Genomic DNA, 28,000 nt, shown 5'->3' with positions numbered 1-28,000 from the left:
TTGGGTTAGTGGTGGAATGGAATGTTTTGAGTGATTATCCAGTTTCTCCCAGTAAATCAGCAGTGGAGCCAGACTGCTGATTATCAATCATAACTTCTTCTTTGGAGTGGAGAAAATAAACAAAAAAACAAAACAAAACAAAAAATGCTCAGTTACACTGTTGAGTAACTTTTAGATGTTAGGCTTGATCTTTCTAACTTGTCCTGTGGGTTAAAATGTAATAGGAGATTATCTGAGTCAACATAGTGAGAGGAATCCAGGGGTCGTGGTCTCTGAGAAGATGAAATATAATTGTGGGCAATAATTGAATGGCTTCTAATTTCTGGACTAGTTTCTCCAAGTATAAGCAGGGTTTTATTCCTGGGATGCTAGCTCACCAAGGTGTGTTTTCTGGACCAGCTCAGACCTTTGCCATGTGTTTGGTTCGGAAGTAAAGGCCCATGACAAATTACTAGAATTGAAGTATCTTTTCCTATCTATAAAATTAGTCTTTCATTATAGAAGTTGAGGGAAATAGAGGAACACAAAGATCTTTTGAAGTTATAGAAGAAAAATGTGTTGGTATTGCATTTAGATTATAAAACTTGGCTATTTTAAATATCAACAGTGTAACAATTTCATTAACCAATAAAAGCCACCATATAGTTAATGTTGTGGATTTCGGATTATTTACTCTGGAAGCCCAATAGACTATTTTCCATTTCTTAAGACTTTGTTTTGGCAGATTATGAAGCTGTGAGAGCAACATTGCCCTTATAAAAAGGGGTAGTGTGTGACTTTTTTTTTTTCCTTGCTTTCCCCCCACCCCCTGTAGATTCTAGTGAAAGCACCCAACTTTAGATGCAACTTTGAGAAAAGTATGACCTCACAGTTAGGTCTGATTATACACAAATCCAGCCTTCTTACACAGGCTATTCTTAGATTTCTTCCGTGTGTTTCATATAATCTCTTTGTATTTGATTTTTTAAAAAGCCCTACTAAAGTGTAGAGGAGGTCAAGACAGTCTTTTCTAGTGCTTTTATTTATTTTGCTGAGGATGGGGAATAGTTCAGAGAATCACCAGTATCTGGTTTGTGGTGACTTTTGTTCAAGACCAGAGACACTGGTCTGGAGCAAAAATCTGAAGGGACTGTTGCTTGCTCAGACTTTCAATGGCTTCCATTGCCCTCTGGCTCCAGGTGAACTTTTTGTGGTTTACCAGGCTCTCTGTGATCTGGCCCCTGCTTGCTTCAGTGACACACCCCTCACATTCTCAAAGCTCTCACTCTGCTGAACTACCGGCTCCTAAATCTCAGTAGGTTTCTCTGGCTTCTCTAAGACGTACCTCCTTGCCCTTAAATGTCCTTCCCTACCCTTCAACCTGTAAATCCAAACAGACTGTACTTCCTTCTGGCCTCAGTGTGCACTGTAGTGCCTCTCTGCCAGCCACACGCTGGGTTAGTTGCCCATTCGTGAGACCGCTTCCTCTCCAGGCCCGCAGCATGTAGGTCTCCCCTTTGGGAGCAGAATTTGCCTTGTTCACTTCCATTCTTTGGTGCCTGGCATGCAGTAGACACTCAAGGGTATGTTGGGCTGACCTCAGAGGCATGAAGTGGTGAGGATTTGTTTTGTTTTCTCCTGGGTGAGGGAGCCAAGACTGTCTCCAATCCTTGTGCTCCTAGAGCTGCTCTTCTAACTGTGTCAGCAACAACAGCAAACACCATCTTCATCCTTGTATGGATGAATGGATACTCTGTCTACTTTGGGGGACCACCTCAATTAGTGTGTCCCAAACCTTTGCCTTCTGGTTATGGGTGATATTGTAGGCAACCTTGGAGCTCATACCTAGGCATTCATGATATGTTTTCACCTCGAAAAGGGGACATAGTGTCTTTGGGTTCACTTTTCCAAGGGTTGTTTGAGCAAGGCTTAGGGGAGAAAGTGGCTCCGTTGGAGGGGTTCAGATTTGCCACTTCTGTCTTGTTGATGGTGACAGGTCACTCCAGGCATTCCTCATAACCTTATTTGATGTTGAAATGCCCCATGGCTGCTTCTGGAAAACAACCTGTGGGCCATCACGGAGAGGAGGTATCAGTGCAAATAGCAGGCACCTGAAGCTCCAACTGGGGCGGTATCTGCAAACAGGATGGCGAGATTTGTTGAATCCTGGTGGATTTCCACGTGTGGCTTGCAGAGTGGATTTGGGGAAGGAACTAAAAAGCCTCTTGATGAAAGTAAAAGAGGAGAGTGAAAAACTTGGCTTAAAGCTCAACATTCAGAAAACTAAGATCATGGCATCTGGTCCCATCACTTCATGGGAAATAGAGGCGGAAACAGTGGAAACAGTGTCAGACTTTATTTTGGGGGGCTCCAAAATCACTGCAGATGGTGATTGCAGCCATGAAATTAAAAGATGCTTACTCCTTGGAAGGAAAGTTATGACTAACCTAGATAGCATATTCAAAAGCAGAGACATTACTTTGCCAACAAAGGTCCATCTAGTTAAGGCTATGGCTTTTCCAGTAGTCATGTATGGATGTGAGAGTTGGACTGTGAAGAAAGCTGAGCGCCAAAGAATTGCTGTTTTTGAACTGTGGTGTTGGAGATTACTCTTGAGAGTCCCTTGGACTGCAAGGAGATCCAACCAGTCCATTCTGAAGGAGATCATTCCTGGGTGTTCTTTGGAAGGAATGATGCTAAAGCTGAAACTCCAGTACTTTGGCCACCTCATGCAAAGAGCTGACTCATTGGAAAAGACTGATGCTGAGAGGGATTGGGGGCAGGAGGAGAAGGGGACGACAGAGGATGAGATGGCTGCATGGCATCACTGACTCGATGGACATGAGTTTGGGTAAACTCTGGGAGTTGGTGATGGACAGGGAGGCCTGGCGTGCTGCGGTTCATGGGGTCGCAAAGAGTCAGACACGACTGAGCAACTGAACTGAATTGATAGTGTCACACAATGTATACTTGCATTCTTGTTTTCTTCTTCCTCAAATCATGCATTGCAGCATTTACTCCTAGAAATGCTAATCTAAGCCTTTAGATTCATACAGCCAGGTTGAGGAAGGAGTAAGGTCACCTCCTTTGTTTCCTCATGTACTTTGTCCCTCAGTGGTTAGGTGTTGCTTTTTGTTTTCAATCATAGGCAGTTAGTTGCTTTTATTAATAGATGGATTGAATGATCGTCCGAGCTGGTGATCACAGGTTCAGGGTGTTCCTGCTCAGTGGTGGTTGAAATTTCCCTGACAGGGAAATGAATGCTCTGAAAAGTATTTCTAATAGTCAGGATCTTGGAGAAGCATTAACTTGCAGACTCTTCCTACCTCCCCAAGGCTATCAAATTTTCTTACCTTTTATGCTTGTCAAGCCCACAGCTATGGATTTTATCCCAGTGCTCCAACTCATAAATTGCAAATGTCACTTTGTGTAGGTGTTCTCTTTTAGGGAGAGCTAACAAAGGATTAATAGTTTGATGGCTGTTTAGAATGAATTCACCCCCTTATTATTATTCATCCCTAGATCTGAGGCGTGGAGTGCAGATTAGTGCTTAAAATTCATTTTCATACTCACTTGTTTAACGCTGGGAAACTTTCACCTCTTCAGTAAGGCACAGAACGGTGTGTCATAAATATAGCCTACAACAGGCAGGATACAAGTACTTGGGAACTGCCTACTGGGTGTCAGATACTCCAAAATACCCAGAAGGAATGTAAGGGCTTCTCCAGCAGGATTGCACTTGACTGGTGTTCAGCTTGGCCCTGGCTGGTTGTGGCAGGGAATTCAGAGCAGAGAGAACTGGCCTTCCCTCTCCAGCGCTTCGCAGCCCAGAGAGTTGTGAGGTGCGGAAATAACCAACATACAAGTGGAAGCCAGAAAGGCGGTCCAGGCTGACTGGTGCCAAGGTTCCAGGGAGGGCTGGCTTAGCTTCCATCTTCCAAAATGAAGTTCATCTCTTTTGGTGAATATCTTGAAGGGAAACAATGTGTCATATTCACTCACAGTTTAATTAGCTTAGAGTTTATTTTGTAAGGCGGCAGTGGAGAGAACTGTTGCTCAATTTGTCTGTGTCCAGGTGGCACTGAAAGGCTTTTTGTTTGTTTTTAATTTTCTTTTAATGTGGTGATGATTGAAAAGAAATGTCAGTGATGTTTTTAATTTCATAATTTACATCTGCCCGTAGACAGAAATTATCTAGGTGGTTTTTTCATCTATTCCTATTATACTCTGGGGCCTATCCACTTTCCTTACACAGACATTATTGGATAGACCAAATTTCTTAAATCTTTAATGGAAACTGTGAAAACAAAGACTTCTTAAGGCTAAAATGGATTAGATATACTAGTTTATGGGCAGTTGCAAACTCCAGTTTTGTTAAAAAAAAAAAAAAAAAAAGCAGTGTTGATGGATGGGCTAATCTTGCACGCATCTGCTCCAGATCAGACCAGCCTCCATGGGTGCCAGGTGTGTGTCCCGAGTGAGCGGGTTAACACCCTCCGGGGCATCTCGGGCCACTTGGGATCAGATGAGGCCATTCGGTACTGAGGAGCAGAGCTGGGATATTCAGCCAGACAGACATAGCTCATAATTCAAAAAAGTTTTCCATAGAAGGAAAGAGGAAAGTGAAAGAATGAAAACAGCATGGACTAAGGGTGAGCTAAGGAAAGTTCTTAGAAATCTACTACCTGCATGAAACCCTTCATGTGTTTATTTCACTAGTGAACAGAGTCTTGGGCAGTCAAGGATTTTGAGATTGAATTAGAAAAGCTAAAATAGTCCTGAGAGAAAAATTATTTGGTGTTTTAATTATAGAAAGAGCTTCTCAATTTATGAAGTTATTTGCATAGAAACAATGTTTTTTTTTTTCTTCCAGTTATCTTAGTACGCTAACTCAAGTAATAACTTATTCTATTGAGATTTTTTTTGTTTGGGTTTTTTTTTTTTTTTTGGGGGTTCTTCACTAGGCAGGCCTTAATTTATCTAAACAAAGACATTTGCTAAGAGTCAAAACATTGTGTCTCTGCTTCGTTTAGTAACCTCTGATTATAGAAACAGAAAAATTTGAGAGGAAAAAAAATCGGCTAGATGATTTTAACGTCTTTGTTAACCAAAGAGTACAATTTTAAGTGTATATGCTATAAAGTAGCAGTGTGGAGTTCTTTCAGTCCAGGTAACTACCTGGTAAGATGCCATGTCTTTTGAAAAACGTTATTAACTGTTTCACATCATTTTAAACCTTGAGTGCATACAGCTTATTATTTTGAAGTACTGAGGATACAATGACATTTTTTTGGTTGTAATATGTACACAATATAAGTGTTGCCCCTTGGACCATTTTTAAGTGTGCGATTTGGTGACATTAGTTACATTTACATTGCTGTGCCACCATCACCACTATGCATTTCCAGAGCTTTTTCAACATCCCAAGCAGAAACTGTTTACATTAAACAGTAGCTCTTCATTTCCCTCCTACCTCCAGCCCATGGTAACCTCTATTTCTAGTTTTAAACTTTTTTTTTTTTTAATTAAGAAAAAATAGAGTCTGGTGTGCAAAAGCAGCTAGCTGCTTTTTCTTAGTGTTGAAGTTGTGAATTAGGACCTAAAGCTTTAATTAAAATGCTGTTGATATCTTGCTCCAACCTCAGTTTTTGTTGCCTCCTGGCTAATTCATATCTGGTTCTTTTTGGTCATTCAGCAAACATATGATACCCTAGCTCTAGGCTCCGCACCATAGGTCTGAATCTGCTCTCAGAGTGGGCAGATTGTGGAGAACTGGGGAGGGACTAATACACAGGGAAAGGTTGTCTTCTGGGAAAGAAAAAGGATTTAGCCCTAGCACCTTGTAGATGATGTTTGCCATTAAAAAAAAAAAATCTTATGTTTAATTTCCTTGATAGCATTGCAGATAAGCCATACTTTAAGAACGTCTGAAAAAGAAAAAAAAATGCTTGAAATTCTTCCTTATCAGCATTGAACTACTTGCAAGTTTTATGTTGCTATGACAACCGCTCCTGTTTACCCAATGCTTACTATGGCTTGGGTACTGTTGGGAGGGGTTTACTTATATCCTGATTTAATCTGCACCACTGATGTGCAGCCTTACAGATTTGCAAATTTACACCCAGAGACGTTCTACAACTTGGCTGAGGACCTGTGGCTAGCATGGGAACTCTGACCTCAGAGTTTAAGCACAAGGCTCCACATTTATGAACAGTTGTGTCTTGATCCTGTTGGGGCGTTTTCCTCTTCGTTGAGTTCCCACACTGTCGTGTTCCTTCATTTAGAGTAGTCAGGGCTGCCCCGTTACCACCGCACATTCCCAGGATGCCAGCCCAGGCCTCAGGGAGTGTTTCCAGGGTTGCAAACTCTCCGCTTTGGAAAGGAAACAACGATAAAGAGGGCGCCTTCAGTGCGTGGGGTGTTCAGACTTTCCGACTGGCCTCCAGTGTTGGGCCTGGGTCCGTTGCCCCCCTTACCCTGTCTCGTGTTACCGCAGAGTGTGCCACCTCTGCTGATAGCTCTGCCAGCGGGGCCCCCCTCCTCCGCTCTCCCGCCTCATCCCAGGCTAGAACCAGTCTCTTTATACTTAAGTTATAACCTCTACTTAAAAATAGTCTGACGAGCACAAGAGGAGTGGATTTTTTTCAGCCACTGTATTGATCACCCGCTGTATGCCAGGCAGTGCGCCACGGATAGCAGCTGCAAGGAGAGCTGGTGGAGGGCCCCTGACTCAGGCCGGGAGAGGGGCCACAGTCACGGAGGGCTCTCTCTCAGGAGCCGTTGTAGAAGTGAGAACCTGAAAGATGCAGTTCATCTAGGCATGGGTGGGAGTGGTGGAAGGAGGAGGCCTTTCGTCAATGTGGGGAAAGAAAGGAAGGCGGAGGCTGGTGAGCAGGGCCTGGCTGCCTCCGCTCTTGGGTCCTTTCTGGGGGCTGATGACAGGAACGGGCAGGGAAGGGGAAACAGTTGGAATGTTTCTGGATGTTCAAAATCTGCTCTGGCTGCTTAGTGGAGACATTTGTGTTTTCCTTGTAAACTGTGTTATTTGTCATCTATAAGATGATCCGTCTTATCCCATTGGTAATAACAGCTAGGTATATTGGTCTCGCTCTGTGCCTGGCGCAGTTCTAAAACACCTTACGTTCAGGGCCTCACTTGATTCTCACTGCAACCCCTTTGCTTCCTCTGTGTCCTGGATGAAGAAACAAGGTGGAACAGCCTTGGCGTCCTGGCGAAGGGTGCAGTGAGCAGCGGGACGGTGATTTGAGCCAGGTAGTCTGTGATGGTAGCTTGACCAGCATATAAAACCCTGCCATTCGAAGCGTCATTTGCCTTTTTCCCCAGTCTTAGCACAGCTACTGCTCAGTAAAGTTCATGGCATTTATTTGGGGGATGTCCAGGTTGACTTTGGTTAAACTCGCTAATGGAGTATAACATATAGTAAAGCAGGGGTCCCCAGCTTCTCAGCCGTGGGCCAGTACAGCAGCAGCATTAGGTTAGAAATACAGTGCACAGTAAATGCAATGCACTCGAACCATCCCCAGAACAACCCGTGCCCCCAACCCCCACCCCAGCCCTGTAGAAAAATTGTCTTCCACGAAACCAGTCCCTGGTGCCAAAAAGGCTGGGGACCACTGCAATAAGGTCTCCAAGCTTTGAATGCACAAACTGATGCAAAAGTGCTCAGTGAATTTACCTGTAAATTCACCAGTGTAAATCACTGCTCCATTTAAGATGCACGCTAGTATCAGCACCCCTGACAACCCCCAAAGTTCCCTTGTACTCTGTTCCACTCACACCACACCCCCAAAGTGACTTGTTCTTACTTCTAACTCTGTGGATTAATTTTTTGCTTCTTTTTGAACTTTATATTGTAAGTAGCTTTATACAGAATGTATTTTGTATGCGTGCAGATTCTCTGATTTCACATCCTAGTTCCTACATTGACTAACATTAGACAGCATCCGTGTTACCTGCGGCAGTGATCCTTTGCTGCAGCCTTTGAGCCTCCGTGAACTTACCTGGTAAAACCATAGTCTCTAGGGTTAATACCAGTCTTGCTTCCACCCACTGTCATTACGAGGATCAGATGAAACAGTGCACGTCAAAGTGTTTTGATAATTTCTTAATTATTCTTGTAGAAAATGATATTAAAGATAATTTGTAAACACCCACCCCACACATGTACATACATACTTTTCTCTTCTCCAAAATGTGCTTCAGAATCAAAGGTGTTCTTGATAACCCTGCTTATATGTAATATGATGGTGCGAAAAAATGTCTGAATTGCTGAAAGGGGGCGATCTCTCTGAGACCTCAGGCTGGGGAGCTCTGCAGTCTGACTTCTCAGGGCCTGTGTTTTTCTGATGCTTGGGGATGCCTGGGAGCTAGGCTGATTTCCTAGGGTTTGGTGAGTCCGGATAAAACTGACCTGTGTGGCCGTGCATAAGTAATGAGAGGCAATCAAGTTTCCTAAAAGATCCATTTTTTCTTACAGGCCAGTTGTCGGGCTCTTTCCATTATTTCATGATAAAATACCCAATGTGTACCTTTGCCCAGTTTCTGCCTTTAGCGCCGTGGGCAGCAGGCAGACAGCCTGCTTGTCTGTCGTGTGACTTTTGACCCTTTTCCATAGGAGTGTGGGTTCCAGAGGGTGGACTTTGATGGCGAGACACACGTTCCGCTGCTGCTTAGCGGCTGCTCTGAAGCACAGAAAGCGCAACAGGACTCTTTGAAGCTGCCCGCCTTTGCAGGCTTGCAGTGCCCTGTGCTGGAGGGACTGCCTGGCCGGGGAGTCCAGGGCGGGTTTGTGGAGGTCTGCGGTGGGACTGGTTTTCTGTCTGTCACCCCTGGCTATCTCTGTAGTAGTAGCAACGGCAACCTAGGGGTTTTGTGAAGGTTGAAGGAATGTGCTTTTCACCAGGGCACTGTTGGGGTTTTAGTGCCCTGGTGTGAAGGGTTTTGGTTGTGATGAGAGGGGCCAAGAAGACAGTTGGTGTATTTCAGGAAGTGATAAACAAGTTGAAGTAAGCCTTCTGGGAGCCAGGAGTGCCCTTCCCTCCTTCTCAGCCGTCTGCTTCAGCCAAGGCTGCTGGGGTCTCTTGGTTTCTCCCTGCCTCCTTCCCAGACCACTTGGGGGGCCTGCCTGTCAGATTCTTTCAGGTTGAAGGAGATCAGCATTGATGACTTTGAATCCCTGATTTGTGTGGTTCTTTCTTGGCCCCGTGCCTTGCAGCTTTAGGTCCTTAGAACCCTATGGGGGATGTGAAGAGGCACCCGGAGTCCACCTGCCAACCCACACGTGAAAGGCAGTAGGCCGCGCTGCTTCTCATAAGTCCCGTGCACTCTTCTTCTCAGATTCCCATGGGTTCCACTGCGCCCCCCTCTTTGTTCTTTAGCTTTAAGTTGATATGTTGCAGATTAGCATCCTCCATAAGGCTGTCTGTGTGAATCATCCCTTTTTTCCTTTTATTCATTAACTCTTTTCTGTTTTTCCACACCGGGCTTCTTGGAGACAGCTTGGTATAATGAAGATGCAGAAACCAGATAGGGTTGCCACATTCAGCAAAAATACAAGATGAGGAGCCATGTTTAAATTTCAGGTAAATGATGAGTAGTTTCTTAGGGTATATGTGTTCCCACTGTGGAACATATATGTACTAAGTGGAATATATATGTGCTAAAAAAAATTATTTGTAGTATTTATCTGAAATGCAAACCTAACTGGGTGTCTTTTGTTTTGTTTTGCCTTGCCTCCTGGCATGGGAGATGTTAGTTTCCCAACCAGGGATAGAACCTGACCCTCCTGCATTGGAAGTATACAGTGTTAACCACTGGACTGCCAGGGAAGTCCCTGGGCATCTTGTATTTCACCTAGAAATCTTGAAACCCTAAGATTTAGAAAAAAAAATCGCAGTTCTGCTCCTGCCTCCGTCTGTGATCACATGGCATCTCATGTGACCCCTAAGCCGCTGTATCTTCTCTCAGAAGGGCTCATGGTCTCTTAGCACTCAGGTTTGAGGGATAACTGATGAGGCTCGTGAAAGCCCTCAGGACATGTTCAGTATCTCCTTTTTCTGCCTTTATGCAGTGACGGTGGGTTTGCTTCTTGCCTGTCTTCCTTTTCCTCCTCTCCTCCCTCCCCTGTGAAGTCAGCCCACTGTCCTCTCCTTTAGTGCGGCTGGCGTTTTTTTTCTGTTTGGCTGCCACTGGCGTGCAGGATCCTAGTTCTCTGAGCAGGGATGAAACCTTGCCCCCCTGCAGCGGAAGCGCAGGGTCTGAACCACTGGACTACCTAGTGTAGCTTTTTGGGTCTTCTCAGGGTATCACCTCCTCTCCTTCCTCAAGCTGCTCTGAATTCGCTTTCACTTTTTCTGCCCTTCCTCGACCAGCTTCCTTTTTTCATTTTCCCTGGAAGCCGTCTTTGACTGTATGTCTCAAGTAGCTCCCTTTATTTGGCCGCACGTTGCCAACCCTCTTCTTCAGTTTCTCCTTTCCTTCTGAGCCTATGCTGACTCAGGGAGGATGGGACCCTTTGGCCTCACTGGGGGGCCAGGCAGCACACACATATCCTTTCGGGGCCTTGGTTTTCACCTCGGTTTGCTGAGAAGGCTTGTTGAGAATTCAGGGGTTGCAGGCTGGCAGGCTGCCTTTGGCCCACAGGTGAGTAGTTTGGCTTCAGGTTTTGGAAAGCCTTTGGAAAGAGCGGTCTTAGGGAAGGAAAGTCACAGATGCTCTCGCCTGCCTTGGGCAAACCTCCCTGTCAGCTTCCCAGGCTGATTCATTTTGTGCCCTGATGGCGCTTGGGTTTGAGACTGCTGAGCTCTGCTGCAGGTAATGACTGATGCAGCCAGCGTGCCGTCCTTCGTTGAGCTCTTGAAACAAAGCCACAGGGCACAGTTGGTGCAAGTTTACGGACTGGGAGAGCAGGGGTAGAGAGAAGCTACCTTGCCAGTCACTGGATTGGCAGCCCTTGTTCTGAACCACTGTGTTGTATTTCTGTGACCAGGTGCAGCTGTGAGGGTCTGTGAAATCCCTTGCAGGAGTTCACAGTAGACTAGAGCACAGTTTGCTTGTCGATTCATAATCTCCAGTCCTTACCCTAGATTCTCTATTCTTGGGTAGTGAATCCTTAGATTGTGTTTCCTCTCAAGGATCATTCTATTTTTTCATTTCCTGAAAACTGGGTTCACATCGTAGTGGGTGTTGAGCCACAAGACAAAGCCAAGCCAGTGATCCACAGAAGGAAGGATTTATTTGCAGCAAGTAAGGAGAACACCTGGGATCCTCCCCAAAGCAGCGAGTCCCCAGTAGCAAAATTGGGGAAGTTTTAAGCTAAGGGTACATGCATATTCAGGGCTTCCCAGGCGGCTCAGAAGGTAAAGAATCTTATCTGCCTGCCAATGCAGGAGACCCAGGTTCGATCCCTGGGTCAGGAAGATCCCCTGAAAGAGGAAATGGCAACCCACTCCAGTATTCTTGCCTGAAAAATCCTATAGACAGTGCAGCCTGGCGGGCTATGGTCCATGGGGCTGCAAAGAACCAGAGACAACTTAGCGACTAAACAACAGCAGCGTTTATACTTGTGAAGGGGCTGGGGCAGAGGCTTCAGTGTAGAGTTGGGGCAAGGTTTAACAAGAGTCTAAGCTTCAGTTGATTGAATTTGTGAGGGTCAGGAAAGGTCAACTTCATCATTCCATCTTCCACTGGGTTGAGGCCTTTGTTCTTGCAGAACTCAAAGATCAGTATCAGATTGTAATATACACCCCTCGAGGAGGAACTGGGATTCTGTATATCGCTGGATTGTTGTTTCTTGACTGCTTTTCCTTTGTTCCTGCTTCCCTCACTTCCCTTAAGATCTTTAATTACTGAGAGCTGTTCAAGTAAGGTCATATGTATGGCCAGGCTTAGATCACAGAGTGGCTTAAGCCAAAAATGGCTTTTCATGTCAAGAGAGCCGTGGCTGGTTCTGTTTCTCCAGGAACCCCCTATTCTTATCTGCATACACTGTAAAGATGTTTCCAAGAGTTTTCTCTTCCTGTGCATGGCATCTTTATAAATGATTAGGTATCCTTGGCATTCATTTAAGTAAGTTTAGTTTGGGGGCACCTACTAAGTGCCAGCTATATGCTTGAGGTGTCCTTTGAGGAGCAAAGCAGGGTATAAGTAGTGAGTGAGTGCCCTGCCCTGAGTGGAGGACATCCAAAGCCCAAGAAGACTTTGTGAAGGAGCTCAGAGGCTGCTAGGAAACTGGAGAGAAAGTGAGGACCATAGCATGGTTGAAGAAAGATGGAACCCCTTTAGGGTTCACACAGGAAAATAGACCCTGTAGAGTAGGAGGGAGAGAATTCAATCTGAGGATTTGGTTATCCTACGGGTAGAGTCGCTGAGAATAGAACTCACCAGGAGGTGCAGTGAGACAGCCCAGGGGATTGGAACAGCAGGACACCACTCCTCTGGAGGACAAAGTGTGGAGGTGGTGTTATCAGAGCCCAGGGCCGGGGTCACTCAGAAAGAGAGCTGGAACCACGAGGGCCTTGAGACCAGAATGCTGCCCAAGGTGGGGAGAAGAAGGGAGAAATTCCCCCACCCTCCCTTTTCTAGCCTCTTGCCTGTGCTTTTCATTGGTTGAATTTGGCTGGAAGCCTGGAAGTCTCTGACTTGAGGGAGCGGGGAGATGAAGCCTGCAGAGGTTTCCCCACCTCCCTTGCAGAGCAGGACAAGGGCAGTGCGGGACTCTTGGGCCAGACCAATGCAGAACTGGCTCAGCAGAAATGAAAGTGCAATGGTGACGGTCGATCGGGGTGGTTGCTGAACGCTTCACAGATGACAGGATGTTGGAAGACTCGGAGGTTTTCATTCCCTCTGGAGGAGGTGAGGGAGCTAAGGGCATTCCAGGGAGAAGGACCTGCATGGACCAAGGCCCGGCAGCCGGAATCGCAGGCAGCTCTGAGTGGCTGCAGGGGTGCCAGTGGTCTTGTTCCTGTCCCTCTTTCTTCTGCCTCAGAAGCCGCTTCCCCAGAGTGCTTTCTCCCGTCCATGTTCTCATTTAAGACTGACGTGATTTTGACACAGGGAATGCCTAGGTGGGCAGTTCTGCTCCCCGAATATCCTCAAGACCCGGTGCCTCCTTCACAGGACACACGTGCTTTCACAGTGCTCACGCCTGGGGTGCTTCACAAGTCCCAGACAGCAGCAGTTCAGGGCCGATGTGAGTTACCTCTGGTGCCTGGGACCTGTCACACCCCCAGGGCTCTGATGAAGATGCAGATGCTTGGGAGGAAGAGCTGTTCGTGTTAGTGACTTTCAGTGACTTGTCTCCGAGCCCTGAATGACTGGCACTCAGTCATGCTGTTAGAATACGTTTCTCACATCGCCTTGCTGTGAAATTCGTTTTTTTATGATGATAGAAGATATTGTTGAAACTTTCTTTATTATGGAAAATTTCCAGCATGCAAAAAAGTAGAGTGAAAGTACAAACCATCCAGCTTCACCGGTGACCATCACAGTCAGTCTTCAAGTGATCTCACCCGGAAAGTTTCATTCATATCTCTGATAAGGGTTTTATAACGACCACACCATTGTCTCATTTATTAAAAAAAAAAAGTAGTATTTCCGCTAGTACATTTATGTTTGAAAAGTCAACAGCAGAGAATTTTCTGGAATCAGATGTGTTATCCTTGCTTCCTCTCTGCTTTGAAGCTTTACCCGTGTGACCTGAGGCCATTGGCCCCAGATGGAAATCTCTTTCTCCTTAGTGCTGCCGGCAGGCTCTGGGACCTTTTACCTGCTGCCCTGTTTTTCTCGGTACAAGCATCTCAGTCATGCCGCCGCTGCCTCTCCTCAGGAAGGTATGTGGACTGGCTTCCCACATAGGGGTGTGAGTTTCAGGTCACCCACCATCCTTGTGTATGTAGGGTGAGAATCTTGGCATGCATTCGCAGCTCTGCTGCAGGAAAATCTCGCAGTCTTCCCCTAGAAGCTTGAGCTGGGAAGCGTCTGCTGAGCATCCTGGGAGGAATCATGCTGTACATAGCAAGGTGGGCCGGCATCAAGGACTTCTAGAAAGTCTGGCGCAGTGTCGGGTGTGAGGCCACTCAGGGTTCGAGAGCCCCAGACAGGAAGCCGTGGGCAGCATCTGCAGGCAGATGGCTTCTGGACAGGTAGAAAACGAGCATCCTGGTGCAGAATCTCCAGCTAGAAATCTGCAGCTCGTGCAGCATCCACAGAATGGATGCTGTACTCACTCATTTCTCACTTATTTCTTAATAATTATTCTTATTTCAACTCAGTTATTTCTCTGCACTCTCACAGCAAAGTCTCTTCAGTGGGAGTCTCACCTGAAAAATAAAGGACCTGGGGCTCAGGGGAAACTGAAATTCCTGGCCAGGGAGGGGTGCTGATAAGGGGAGCAGTGGGATTGCAAGGTAGCGGCCTGACTCCCAGGCAGAGGTGCTTTCCATTTGGTCAGCTCTTCATCAGAAAAGGGAAAAAGGGGGATCTGTTCGTTCAGCACTTAGAAACAAGGGGAACTGAATGGAGCTTTGACAGTAATTTGTGAAGGAGAGTGAGGTGACCAGTAGTGAGTGTTCTTTTACCAAAAATTACCCAAATACTTGCCAGACCTCTTGCCAGCTAGGACCAGTCCACGTGGGTAATGAAGCCTCAGTGGGGGTTGGGGCAGGACGGCCAGGCCCTTCAGTTATGTGAGTCTAGGAAAAGAAAGGGTGGGCGGTCCCAGCTGTTGACATCCAAGGGATGATCCGCATTATTTGACTCTGCTCTTGCGATCAGCTAGTGCTTAACGTGGGCCACTGACTTGGGGGACTTGGGCCTCTGGTGACTTTCAGAGCCGTTGCCCTTTGTGGGAATCATTTGACCTCTGCAGGCAATAGCCTTTCACTTTTCAGTGTGTGATTCCCAGACTTTTCTCTCCAGGTAAGTCACCTGGAGAACTTAACACATCCCGACACCTGGTGTCACATCCTTCAAAGTCTGGGGATCAGAGCCAGGTGTTACTTTTGTTGTTGTTGTTTAAGGTTCCTAGTTCAAAGTTGCTTTGGACCCAGCAATAAAATCTAAAAGTATACATTTGTGAGAATATTAATCTCATCTGAGGCTTGAGGGAAAAAAAATGTGTGTCTGTGGTCCTTTTGTCCAACTCTTCTTGGCCCTATGGACTGGCCTGCCAGGCTCCTCTGTCCATGGAATTCTCCAGGCAAGAATACTGGAGTGGGTTGCCATTTCCTACTTCGGGGGTCTTCCTGACCCAGGGATCGAACCTGCAGCTCTTGTGTCTCTGGCATTGGCAGGCAGATTCTTTACCACTAGCACCTGGGAAGCCCTGAGAAAAAATACTGCCCCTTTAGGCAGTTCTTCTGTGTTTTTTCCCCTATTGGTTATTTTTTCTCAGCTTTATTGAAGATGGAGTTGACATAAAACATTGTGTAGGTTGAAGGTGTTGATTTGAGAGACTTTTATATTGCAAAATGATTAACTGCTATAGCATCAGTTAACTACCTGCATGGCATCAGTCAGGTAATTACCTAAAATGTTCTTTGATTTTTTAAATTGTGTTTTTTGAATAGCAGAGGCAGGTCATTATATGCTTTCTCCTTTTTTGCACAAAAGGTGGTTAATTGAGTCTTTGTTCAGTGCCTCTCCCACTTAATTATATTTTGGAGATTTTTCGTAACGATCCACTGACTGCTTCCTCGTTCTTTTTTACAGTTGCATAGTAATCCATTGTATGACTGGCTCTTACTTTTGGGCGTCTCACTTGTTTTCAGTCTTTGGTCTCAGAAACAATGTTATGATGACCTTGAACTTGGATCATTTTCTATACGCGTAAGTATATTTCTAAGGGGATACATTGCATTTGTTAATGCTTACCTGCCACGTATTACACACTGGCCACTCTCTTAGACCATTTTCTTGTATTGGGTCAGTCCTCACATTCGTCTGTGAGGTAACCAGTATTATTACCTCTATTTTACAGGTGAAGAAACTGAGTCTTAGAGTAGGTTGGGTGATTGCAGCGGAGTTCCTTCGCTCTGAGATACTGCCTTTCTGGGTAAATTCCCAAATGTGACATTGTGGGGTCAGATGCACTACGCATGTGTAATTTGAATAGATGTTGCCAAATTGCCTTATACTAATTTATTTACACTTCCACGTGCAGGGTATGAGAGAGGGTGTGTGTGGCCTGTACTTCATTTTTATCAGACTTGAATTTTTGCCAATCTGGTAGATCAAAAATGTGATGTTGACATAGTCTCTGCATTTCTCTCAAGGGAAAATGGGTCAGCGTCTTTTCATATATGTGGAAGAGTATTTGGACTTCCTTTCCTGTAAATGCCTACTTATAGTCTTTCTCATCTATCTTCAGGGACGTTGGTCTTCCTCTTACCTATTTTTCTCAATACTTTGTTCATTACAGAGAATTGCCCTTTTTTTTTTTTTCTAATTTCCAGTTGCAAGAAAATTTCCCACTTGTCATTTATCTTTTGACTTGGCTTTGGTGGGTTTTTTTTAAGCCACAGTGAAATATGTTTATGCTTTCTTAATGCCATTTTTAATCTACAGGAATTACTGTTATGATATTATGGTAAAACTACTGTATATTTATGCTTTGGGGAAAAAAAGTAGGACAGATGATTGCAATTTTGTTTCAATAGTAAACAGTACATTTAAAAGGGATTCAGAAGACATCATAGAAGAAAACATGCTAGATACTCGAGTTCCATTAAACTTGAATTCACAGCTGAATAATAGAGGCACATCTGCTGGTGTGCCTCATCCTTTTTAATAAACGTTTTTATTGGAGTGTTGTTGATTTAACAATGTTCTCCACGTCTTCCTCTACAGTAGCATCGTATATTTCATGTAAGATCTTGAATTAGGAGAAGTCCTCTTCTGTAAGGGACTTGTCCATTCCTGAATTATGTGCATTTTGGATATTATTACTGTAGCCATTTCCTCTCTCCAGAACCTTCTTAAATGACTTGCCATCTAATTGGCATTATTTCTCTCCCCTGGTCAGTTTCAGACTGTTCATCTGGTGGTTTTATTTTACTCTGCTGTATTTTCCATTTCCCCTGCTTTAAAGAGAGGTTAGAAGCTCTGCACCTTAAATTTAATCATCTTCCATATTGACTGATTAGCAAGTCATCTTTGTTCATCTCACAAATATTTTTGAGGATAGGCCTTGTGCTGGCTACTATACTGGGCTCTAGGAGACAGTCCTTGAGTCTTGGAGGTCATATTCTAGGGGGAATAGACATCAGACATCTAACTTTAAGTTATAGAATTAAAATTGTGATAGATGCTTTAAAAGATACGCCTGTGGTTCTCAGAGGATATGATAGGGGAACTGAACAAGTGTGGGGCAGCCCGGCAGAGTTCCCCAGAGACGACGTGTAGGCTGCCGTCCTCTGAAAGATGAGTAAAAGTTAGCTACACAGAGGACTGGTAAAACATGTTCTGGGCCAAGATAACAGGCCATGCAAAAATCCTGAGAGCAACAGCAGCAGGGTGAGTTTGAGGAACTGAAAGATGTGTGATCAGAGCACGATCTGGATGTGGGCTGAGGAAGGATCTGGAAGTAGGTGGGGCCCACGTTGACGAGGTTGACAGTCTGCCTCCTACGCTACTGAGTTTTCCTTTAAATAAACCTTGACCACTTACCGAAATCTGTAAGATGTCCATTTGAAGAGAAGAGACACCTACTCGTTAGCTTTGTCTTCACATTTCTGAGCTGGAGGATACCTTCAATGGTGCTTATTGCTAATCTAACGCTCACTTTTACAGATGAGAGACCAGGGAAAGCCAGTGACTGGTAGCCAGTGTCAGAACTTGAACTTTGGGCTCCTGGTTTGTAGACGGTGTTCTTTGTACTCGGCACTTCCTCTTCCCTTAGAGAACATGTGTTCTGTCTAAAAATGGAAATGTGTTTTGATGTGCAGTTTTTTTCTGATTCTTATGAGAACACTTATGAAGGTATGAAAAGTAAATCCTTTAAGAAGTTCGTTGACTGACATTTATTAAAAAAAACACCATGCCAAAGGGGAGACTGCCTTCTAGATGGAGGGGTCTACTGAGACTATGTATGTGCCTCTTATCTTACAGCTTCTGTATATGCTTTATTATCTAGAACATCTAATTCAAGTAGCAGTGCTGGGATATGTATCTTTTAAATCGGGAATAGGTGTTTATTCTAGGGTCTGTGCCAATCTAGAACATTCTTTGGATGAATGAATTTGGCCTGCAAAAATGGCATTTTAATCCAGCCTTTTTTAGTTTTTCTTTAGGACATGTTTTTGCCAATCATCTTTATTTTCCAAAGGCCATATGTGGCGAAAAGATTTACTGCTAGCTAAGCAAACCTCCACTTCACTGGAGGACTGAAGAAGGAATAAAGATGGGAGGACTGTCAGTATGTAGCAGATGTGTCCAAAAATGGGCTTCGTCCTTCTTCCCCCTGGTTCACACTTTATTATGTCCCCCTTTGAAGTTAAAGGATGGGTAAGCCTGCTCTGTGCTTTTTCTGTACAAGGGAAGGAAAAAGGGGAGATGGTCAAGGGTATGTTCTTCCTACATCTATAAGAGTCTTAAGTCCTTAGGTGGTGGAGGGCTCGTCCCTGTCCTCAGTGGGATTCCTTGACATCTTATTAATGTGTTGAGTCCTGTAACCGGCACCTTGATTGGATCAAAGCCTCAAGACCTTCCCTTCTTGAACCCTGTACATTTATCCACCTGTAATGCAGGGGTCATGGAGACATAGGTTTGATCCCAGGGTTGGGAAGATCCCCTGGAGGAAGAAATGGCAACCCATTCCAGTATTCTTGCCTGGAGAATCCCATGGACAGAGGAGCCTGGCAGGCTATAGTCCATGGGATCGCAAAGAGTCAGACACGACTTAGTGACTTAGCACACACGTTTTTGTGCTGTGTTTACCTCTGAAGTGTCTCATGTACATGTTTCAGATCTTGGCTGCTTATGTGGGGAATGGAAAGGAAGTCCGGAAGAAAAGGTGGATTCAGTGGTGTTAGCAGTGAGGTAGGCCAGAGGCTGGCACCAGAGGGGAGGTTAAGGTGAGTGGGGAGGAGCAATTAATTTTAGGGTCTTAGATAGGCAGGGGTCAGACATTGGAAAGTTCCTTCCTGTTGGGATCAGCTGCCTGGGGAAGTGAGTGGAAAAGAGTCAGGTTATTTAGGAAGTGGTCTGGTCAGCAGAGGGCACAAGGAGCCTGGACAGGACTTGCTTATCAAGGTGGGAAGGTAGAAAGTGGTTTTTGTATTTCTGCCCAAGACTGTCAAATCTTGCTTCAGTCTATAGATGAAGACAACCAGCAATGTCCTACTGGCATTTTTCCATTTTGTAATCTTTCTTTTCTCCCTTCCATCATTCAATATTATTATTTTAAATATTATTGCCCGTTTTGGCTGTGCTGGGTCTTAGGTGCAACTAAGACTATGCTCCCAACGCAGGAGCCCCAGGTTCCATCCCTGGTCAGAAAACTGGATCCTTCACGCCTCAGAGACGATTGAGGGTCCCAATTGCCGCCTCTAGGACGTGTCACTTGGGATCCTTGATCTTCACTGTGGCATGCAGGATCATCAGCTGTGGCATGTGGAATCTAGTGCCCTGACCAGGGATCAAACCTGGGCCCCCTGCTTTGAGAGTGCAGAGTCTTAGCCCCTGGACCATAGCCCCTGGACCATCGGGAAAAGTCCTACGTCATTAACTCTTACTAACTGTTCATGCGTTGTCCCCGAGGCTGAGCGCTCTACTGCTGTTCGCTTTGTGGAGGTCATCTGAGGCCCCTCTTTCACTGATAGAAAATGCACAGGCTCCATGTTCACACTGAAAAAACATACATGGTTTTATTATTTTTTTAAAGAAAGATGGGTTTAAAAAGTTACATAGTTGGTGCTTTTAGAAATCAAGCCACATAAAAATCAAAGATAGGTCCCCCCCGTTGTGGACCCTAGTTTGTCCTCACAGACATAAATGCTGTCACTAGTTTCTTAGGCAGTCTCTTAAGGGTTTTTTTCTGGATATGTTTTATACAGACGCACTTGTGGGCCTCGGTGGTCCCCGTTAAACCATACACAGAAGTGGGAGCACACTGTAATGCTGTTCTGTCTCTGGGAGCAGAGACACAACAGAGACAGCTTTTTTCACTCAGCAGCATGTCTCATGAGTTCACCCCTGTTGGCCATAGAGGTGCCTCCTTCTTATAAAGGGTTCCAGTCCGTGGGGTCGCAGAGTCGAACACGACTGAATGACCGACCACACACTCGTTCCTAAGGGTTCCATGAAATGGGAGCTCTGTATTTCTGCAACTCTTCCTCTTTCGATTGTTTCCAGTCGTTTGCTTTTTTTTTTTTTTACAAACAAAACCACAGTAAACGTTCTTTTCTTTGCTTTTTTTTTTTTTTTTTGGCACCTGTAATATTTATTTAGCGACACTGCACAGCTTATGGGGCTTCCCAGGTGGCACTGGTGGTAAGGAACCTGCCTGCCAGCGCAGGAGACATAAGAGACCTGGGTTCAATCCCTGGGTGGGGACGATCCCCTGGAGGAGGGCGTGGCACCCCACTCCAGTAGTCTTGCCTGGAGAAGCCCACAGACAGAGGAGCCTGCGGGGCTACAGTCCATGGGGCTGCAAAGAGTCGAACATGACTGAGGCAGCTTTAGCACGCTCAGCTTATGGGATCTTAGTTCCTCTACCAGGGATTGAGCCTGGATCCATAGCAGTGAAAGCCTGAGTTTTACCCACTGGACTGCCAGGAAATTCCCTACAGTAAACATTCTTTTTAAAATATATTTGCATAAATCATAGCAATAGTTGGTGAGTATTTATGGAATAAATATCTAGGGGTTGGGACTGTAGATTCAAGGAGTATGGCTGCTGCTGCTTCTTTTTTTTTTTTTTTTTTTTAGTAGGTTTGATGTTTTTTTATTTATTTAAAAATGCTTATTTGGCTGTGTTGGGTCTTAGTTTCGGCACGTGGGATCTTTAGCTGCAGCATGGGGAACCTTCTGTTGTGGCTCACGCACTCTCTAGTTGTGGCCAGGGCTCAGTAGTTGCAGCACACAAGCTGTCTAGTTGTGTGGCACATGGGCTGCAGAGCATGCAGGCTCAGTAGTTGTGGCACGCAGGCTTAGTTGCTCAGTGGCCTGTGGAATCTTAGTTCCTCGACCAGGGATTGAACCCGCTTCCCCTGCACATCAAGGCAAATTCTTAACCGCTAGACCACCAAGGGAGTCCGAAAGCGTATGTGTTCTTTATATATATATATATATATATATATATATATATATACATACACATGTAATTTCATATAGTAATTTTTGGCTGTGCTGGGTCTCATTGCTGCGCAGACTTTTCTCTCGTTGCAGTGAGCAGAAGCTACTATAGTTGCCATGTGTGGGCCTCTCATTTTGGTGTTTTCTCCTGTTAGGGAGCACAGGCTCAGTAGCTGTGGTGCATGGACGCAGTGGCTTCACAGTATGTGGAATCTTCCTGGATCAGGGATCAAACCTGTGTCTTCTGCATTGGCAGGCAAATCCTTTACCAGTGAAGCACCAGGGAGCCCGAGTTCGAGTATGTGTTCATAAATGCTCTTGTGTATTCACTTGGACAGTTTTAAGTCACGTTTTGCTGATTGTCATCTCTCTGCACTTGTTATCCTTTCTTCTTTTCATGCTCTTGTGTGTTTTGGCCTTTTCTTTATCTCTTTCCTTTATTCTTTATCAAGTTTTGAAGGGATTGGTTTTCCTTCAGAATAACTGTCATGTTACCTACCTACCTCACCCCCAAACTTATCACTGAAAACTCTTCTTTTGTCTCAACAGCGTAGAAGTCAGTGAGAGAACAGAGATAAATTGAACACATGACTTTTATGACCAAACTCTCCTTTTACTAAGAACCTGTGAATTGCTAGATATTGAAAGTTCAAACCTGTTTTTGGAATACCACTCCAAACTTGTCACTAGTGTGACCTCCTGCTTCAAGTGACAGAAAGAGGTGATGGTCTTTGTAAAGTGCTAGGAAACATTAGGAAATTTGTTCAGAGTTTGAGGCTCTCTTCAGAAGTTTGAAGGTTTTGAACTCTGACATTGACACATTCAACTTTTATCTGGTGTGTAGTGTGTACAAAGTCAGTGGTTGAGTTTCATTTTTTAAATTTGTATTGGTGTATAATCGATTTACAGTATAGGTTCCGTTTCACAAAATGAGCTGTACTCTGATCTCCATCAATTCAGTGTCATGATAGGAATTTTAGGTCCATGTTCTCAAATATATTTTAGGGCGTTTTAAAGTGGATTTCCTCATTACATACATAATCAATTGAATTCACTACAAATTATATAAATCGAACCAGTAAAAGGGACAGTCTTAATATTACGGTTTGGTCAGACAGGACTTATAATTTGAGCAACGTCTCAATACAACTTTCTAATTAGTTAATAATAGTTTCCTATCATTCACTTGTGCTTACATGTGTTCAGTTGACAGAAAAGGAACATGCAGGGAGAAGGAAGCCTGGATTTGTAAAAACAGAGCCATGTGAGGTGGCAGCTCCCGTAAAAGTACTAGCTGTGCTTCGAGTATCGCTCGAGACAAGTTGGGTCATTAGCTACGTCCGAGTGTGTCTGTTTTTGACCCTTTGCAAGGTGTCAGTGCTACCCGCTCCCTTGGCGATCATAAAACGGTGCATTTATCTCCCATCCCAGTCCCCCAGCTTCATTTACATTCATGGCTAGACTTCAGTCTTTTGCAGAACTGATGTGTTGTATGTTGCGAAGACTCACAGTGTCTGAACTCAAAGCCTAGGATCCTGAGGGCATTGCTGGAACAGAGAAATGGAGAGAGCGCGCCGTGCGTAGTGAAGCCCGCCAGTTGCTAACTTGACATGACCCTTTAGAATCCCTGTTATTCACTGTACTCTGGGGGTAACAATATATCCCTTTTTTTCTTTTTCCTACTGAGTTACATTTTTTTAAAAAATTAAAATGTAGGCAGATAGGGAATTCCCTGGCTGTCTAGTGGTTAAGACTCTGTGCTTTCATGGCTGTGGGCCTGGGTTCGATCCCTGGTTGGTCCCACAAGCTGTACGTCCAAACAAAAAATGTAGATCAGGGCAATGAACACCTTTATACTGCTCACCTGAGCTCACCAATTTTTAATGTATTAGGATTCTATCACACAAGCCTCTCCATTCCTCCCTTCCTTTCTCTGTCTGTTTCCTTTTGCCCAGCCATCTGAAAGGTTTCAAATATCAGGCCACTTCATTCCTAAGTGTTCAGTATTGCATCTCCCAGGAGCAAGGACATGAGAGCGAGGATATTTTTGAGGCTGCCATCCACCCAGTCACACTGTGTCCCCTTTCTGGGGACTCAAAGATGACACTGTTTTCTTAGGTCTTAATACCAAGTAAAGCTCTTCAGCTTTCAGGCCATACCAACTGCTAGGCTGCTAGGACAGTCAGAACTAGATTTTCAAAATGCATAGGACTTGTCGATTAGCATCTGTACAACTTTTAACTTTATTTGACTCTTAAGACTCTTCCCCTGCCCATGACCATTCATATCTCTTTTCCTTTTAAAAATTTACATATTTATGCAGAGAACCCCTGTGAAGCTGAGAATGAATTGGTGAATAAAAATTAACTTGGGACTTCCCTGGCAATCCAGTGGTTAGGACTCAGCACTTTCTCTGTTGAGGACCCAGGTTCAATCCCTGGCCAGAAAACTTTAGATCCTGTGAGCTGCGCAGTGTGGGCCTCCAACCCCTACCCCACCCCTGCAAACTTAACTCGGAGTGAATCTGAAATGGCAGTGTGCCCTCAACCGGTCCCTCCCAGAGGAACAGGCCCTCATTATCCAGCCTCCTCATGCCGCTTCTGGGTCCTCAGGGCAAAGAGGGTGGAATTTCCCCCACCTAAAGTCCCACTACTTTCTTTTTTTCTTTTGAATATACTGCCTCGATGCTCATCTTAAAGGCATTCTCATCTTAAGTGTCACAGAACGTGTCACACTGCAATGCACCCACGCCCACCTCCCAGAGAAATCCCCAGGCCTCACGGTCTATTTGAGAGAGCTCTGCCCACTGGGGCCTGGAGTGAGCATCCTTTGAGGGTTGCATCTGAGAGAAGTGAAGATGGTAGGAAGGGTCTTGACTGTATGGTACAGACAGCGCTGTGCGGTTTTGAGAATGGGGATGGGTATTACCAGAATGAGTAGAGATGGTCAGAAGGTACAAGCAGCTAGAGGAGCTGGCTGAGACCTGCTGAGCAGGACAAGAGACCCAGGTCAGGGGAAGGGGAGATAAAGGGATTGCAGATGGGGATGGTCAGATCATGGGGTTGATCTGCTCAGATCATGCCAGAAGTGACCACCCTCCCTGAGTGTAGGGAGGGGACCCTGGGCAGTGACTGGATGGCAGGACATCTAGTTGGAATCCACCGTGTTCTGTGCACCAGGCTGTGTGCAAGCGTCAGCTCATGTAGTAGCCCCCACTGGAACCCTATAAAGTATAAGGAGCTTTCCTCATTTACGGATGGAAAAGTTTACGCTTAGAGAGGCTCAGAAACTGGCCGTAGAACGTGGACCTCTGCTGCCTCCAGAGTCTTAGTTAAGTGGAGGCTGCTCTGTGACATGCTGCTTCATCTTTCCCTTTAAAAAAAAAAAAAAAACAACAACACTTACTTTGAAGTATAACTTAAATAATTTACACATATGCCAAATGTACAGCTTGATGACTTTTCACAGACTGAAGGTTGTTGTATAACTTTTTTTGACTGCACTGGGTCTTTGTTGTCACGCGCAGTCTTTCTCTAGTTGTGGCGTGCACGCTGCAGAGCACACTGGCTCAGTTGTGGCTGGGGGGCTTTAGATGGCTCCACTTGCTTGTAGGATCTCAGTTCCTTGACCAGGGATTGAACCCACCATTTCGAGGGAGAGCAGAGTCGAGTCAGCTGAAAGCTGTAATTGGAAAAGCAGCAGCAGTCATTGACTTCAGCCGAGAGAGGGGATGTTAGGTATTCTGTGGGTTTCACGGTGATTGTCTCATCTCATTCTGTCGTGGTCTCAGAGTGACCTTGTTTGATGTGGATGTTCTATGAAATTGTTCACGTCCTACGGGAGAACATTATGCCCTGGCTGTGTCACATGGGTTTGTAATGTTGAGCTTTGGCTGTGAGCCTCAGATCAGCTCATGGAGACTGGGGCTGCTGTTTTGTTTTGTTTCTCGAGGAAAACTTCTAGGCTTTTGTTTGCCGTAAATCTACACTTTACAGTATGGGTGTTCTTAACATAGGATTGACCTTTGGTAGATACTGATGCCTTAAGATGCTGGATAAGAATTCTGAACAGAAAGTATATTTAGAACATTGCCCTTTGGATTCTTGTTTCCAAGCTTCTTAAGTGACTGGGTTGCCCTGTGTGGACTGGTTTTTAGTGGTTTTAGGTAATCCACGTGAAGTCACATGAGCCTTTGGCAGTTGCTCTTTCACACCAGACCCTTCTCTCCTTACCTGTTGAGTGAGGGCAGTTATAACACTGACCCAAATTTCTTAATGGCCCTCTGTGATGTCGTGTTCTAGGCTCATGAGTGTATCTTGTTATCTTGTCAGTCGCTCAGTCGTGCCTGACTCTTTGCGACCCCATGGACTGCAGCTCACCAGGCTTCTCTGTCCATGAGATTTTCCAGGCAATGATACTGGAATGGGTTGCCATTTCCTTCTCCAGGGCATCTTCCCAACCCAGGGATTGAACCTAGGTCTTCTGCACTGCAGGCAGATTCTTTACCAACTGAGTTACATACCTGCTACTTTATACCGTAAGTAAAGTCGCTCAGTCGTGTCCGACTCTTTGCGACCCCATGGACTATAGCCTACCAGGCTCCTCTATCCATGGGATTTTCCAGGCAAGAGTACTGGAGTGGGCCATTTCCTTCTCCAGGGGATCTTCCTGGCCCCGGGATCGAACCCCGGTTTCCAACATTGCAGATAGACGCTTTACCATCTGAGCCACCAGGGAATTTATACTGTACTTGCTTCCAAAAAGAATTCGAGGTGGCCAAAGTGATATTCCTTCCCTCTGAGCATTCCAACCACATCTTTTCCCCCTTTTTTCTTTCCTTTACCTTATGGCCTGGCCTAAATAAACAGTCATGATTGTGAGACAGCTCTTTGCCTGCAAAGAAAAAAAATTTTCGGAAGTTGGGGTGGTTCTTCATCTAAGAAAACTACATCTAAGGATATCCCATGGAAGTACTGAAAAAATTCATTGTCTTTGCTTTAAAATGTTTTTAAAATGTTTTCATAATTTTTTAACTTAAAAAGTTGAAGTGCAGTTGATGTACAATATCATGTTTCAGGTGTACAGTATAGAGGTTCACAACTTTTAAAGGTTATACTCCATTTTTAGCTATTATGAAGTATTGGCTGTGTTCCCTGTGCTGTATAGTGTATCCTTGTAGCTTATTTATTTTTATACATAGTAGTTTGTGTCTCTTACTCTGCTACCCCTAACTTGGCCTTACCTTGCCTTCTTCCCACTGGCAGCCACTAGTTCTCCATATGTGTTCTGATTGCTTGCTTGCTTTCCTTTTTTTTAAATACTTATTTTTATTTGACTGTACCGGGTCTTGGTTGCAGCTCGAAAGATTTCTTGGTTGTGGCATGTGGGACCTTAGTTCTCTGACCAGGGATCAAACCCAGGCCCCTTGCTTTGGGAGCATGGAGTCTTAGCCATTGGACCGCCAGGGAAGTCCCTGATGGCTTTTCAAGTCGGGAGTGAGCAGAAGTATCTTAGTTGAATGAACCCTGTATTCTGGTTGTTCAGGAAGCATTAGGGGCTTGTATGTCACGTGGGATCCTCTTAGACTCCTGCCCTTTCGCAGGGTCAAGGGACTGGGCTTGATGAGCACGTGCTTTTCTAATTTTCTTATCAGAGCATTTTACTTGATCCCTGGCCCCTCCTTTGCTGCTTCAGTGCTTATAAATGTAGCCTTATCTGTGAGCTGCAGCGGTGTGTGACTTCTCATCTGGTTTCGTGGGCCAGCATGGGAAACCAGCTAGTGCGAGTGGGGAGTTTTACCTCGCATCATCCAGCATGACCATATTCAAGAAAAGGGAGGGAAAAGAGAGGAGGACTTGGAGCAATTGAATAAGAGCCTCAAACCAATGCAAGGAGGTGAAAGAACCAAGAGGGGAGCTAGAAAGTAGATATTTTGGGAGTTGGGTGGCACTTTGTGTGCATGTTTTGATTTACGTCTTAATTTTATTTTTGTCTAAATATATGGCTGTTTATCCCATTGAAATGCCTTGAAATGGCATCTAAATTCATAAATACCCAGATTTAGTTGTGTGCACTTTTCTGATATTTCAATCTCTGTATTCCTGTATTAATAGCTACTGATTATTATCCTTTTATAGTAGGTTTTACTGTGCCCGATGTCAAGTCCTGACACATCATTTTCAGTACTGTCATGCCTATTATGACTTTCCCCCTCCGTGTCACAGCCCTTAAATCCTGTGGGAGTTGTAGTTTGAGGAGGATTAACATCTTAAAAAATCTCCCGTTTGTCCATTGATTAAGGTTCATATTTCTTTAATCTGCTAGTGAGGTTTTTGAAACTCTTTTCCTTCATTTAGGTTTTGCAGACTTTCCATCATTTTCCTTTTCGGGAAGGTCCTCTGGAGGAGGAAATGGCAACCCCCACTCCAGCATTCTTGCTTGGGAAATCCCATGGAGAGAGGAGCCTGGAGGGCTGCAATCCATGGGGTTGCAAAGAGTTGGACAAAGCTTGCACGCACACGCACGCACGCACACACACCCTCCAGTGAGGCTTTCAGAAGTGTTTTCCTTCACGTAGATTTTTCAAATTCATCATCTTTTTCTTAGGTACCTTGTTCTGGCCATTATGAATAGAAATTATTCTGTTTTACTTTGTCATAGGAAGGATTTTTGTATATGTATGTTTTTAGTGTGTTTCTCAACGATTATT

At 44.9% G+C, this 28,000-nt stretch overlaps 1 protein-coding gene across 1 annotated transcript in view; it reads left to right on the top strand.

Moving 5' to 3' along the window:
* Window positions 1-28,000, top strand: part of CCDC6 (coiled-coil domain containing 6) — a 110,419-nt gene that overhangs the window by 5,039 nt on the left and 77,380 nt on the right. The gene's annotated exons all lie outside the window — the stretch shown is intronic.

This window comes from Ovis aries, chromosome 25 (genome assembly GCF_016772045.2).
Source record: "Ovis aries strain OAR_USU_Benz2616 breed Rambouillet chromosome 25, ARS-UI_Ramb_v3.0, whole genome shotgun sequence".
NCBI classification, from domain to species: domain Eukaryota; kingdom Metazoa; phylum Chordata; class Mammalia; order Artiodactyla; family Bovidae; genus Ovis; species Ovis aries.
Note: the sequence above shows the minus strand (reverse complement) of the source record. Positions and strands in the feature narration are given on the sequence as shown.